Source organism: Fundulus heteroclitus, chromosome 3 (assembly GCF_011125445.2).
Source record: "Fundulus heteroclitus isolate FHET01 chromosome 3, MU-UCD_Fhet_4.1, whole genome shotgun sequence".
NCBI lineage: Eukaryota > Metazoa > Chordata > Actinopteri > Cyprinodontiformes > Fundulidae > Fundulus > Fundulus heteroclitus.
Genome location: NC_046363.1, coordinates 10,065,501 through 10,066,713, shown reverse-complemented (window position 1 = coordinate 10,066,713; position 1,213 = coordinate 10,065,501). Strand labels below are relative to the sequence as shown.

Genomic DNA, 1,213 nt, shown 5'->3' with positions numbered 1-1,213 from the left:
GCAACACCGCAGACGGGCTGTCACTTGTGCAATGGCAATTGAAGTCTGCATTGTTTGGTAACTAGAATCAATGTGAATCTGTCTGTTGAACTGGATTGAACTGACTGTTTTTGCAAAGTGCCTTGGGATGACATTGTTGTGAATTGGTACAATGTAAATAAATGGAACAGGATTAAACACATGTTTCTGTGCTTTTCTGGGTCTTGTAGTTTTGACTGGTACAGCCAAAAGCATTCAACCAACGTGACTTTGGGTAGCAACAAACACATTCAGCTGATAAAAAAGCAACAAATCCAACAATACTCTTGTGTAAAAGTGTGGACAGCTCATTTTCATTAATTTAGCCTTAATTTAACATTTTCTTCAAACTCACAGCAGCACGATATCTTTATACAACAGGTAAGGAAATATTAATCTCTCAGGACAACACTTTAAAACGTCTGAAGTATCCCTTTAATATTAACGGCATTCTATTACATCTCCTGTTTGTCATTACTGCTATAATTTTCGGGTCAAGGCACTGAGGAATTCCCATAAACATGTTTATGTGTCTAAATCACTGACCTTTGCTTGCACAGGAAATCCATCTCTGCTGATACGCAGTATCTCAGTGATAAATACTTCCCTTCAAATATTTATAATGGGATCTGGAAACCACAAGAACATAATAGTTTAAATTAGGCACATCAAAGCCAAGAGCCTTGTTAGACAAGATCCAATTTTTGAAGTTTACGATACCAACGTCCGGCAGCTAACCGACCTAACAGAGAAAACAACCAGTGGAAAACGACGTGTTGGATTGACAACAGGCAGAGGTAAAACTCTGCCTTGTCCGTAAGTACCGCTACTCACCACAGTTAGCTGAACAGCGAGAGATCGGCTGTGCTTGAACAACGCGTCTGGCCCAGGGTGTCTGTGTTCACAGAGAGACAGCGCAGTGGCCTCCAACTGCTGAGCAGGAGCCTTAAGGAAGCGACAGGCAAAAAGAAGCGAAATAATGCCTCCAAAAGGATCCAAGACCGACGGGAGACAAGATGAGGACTATGTATCACTCACGCAAGTCAAAGAGTTGCTGAGCCAGCAAAAGCAAATGTATATGGAGTTACTCCAACAACAACAGGACAATTTTAAGGGTTTTGTTAAAATCATTGTGGACACTACTAACACCAGAATGGACGCAATGACACGAGAACTACAGGACATTAAAACCAGT

The 1,213-nt window shown here is 41.2% G+C and overlaps 1 long non-coding RNA gene across 1 annotated transcript; it reads left to right on the top strand.

Annotated features, from left to right (window-relative positions):
- The first annotated feature begins 800 nt into the window (after positions 1–800).
- LOC118559266 lies at positions 801–1,009 on the top strand. The gene is made up of 2 exons (XR_004928737.1): positions 801–834; positions 909–1,009. It is a non-coding gene; the product is annotated as an uncharacterized LOC118559266 (long non-coding RNA).
- Positions 1,010–1,213: the final 204 nt, after the last annotated feature.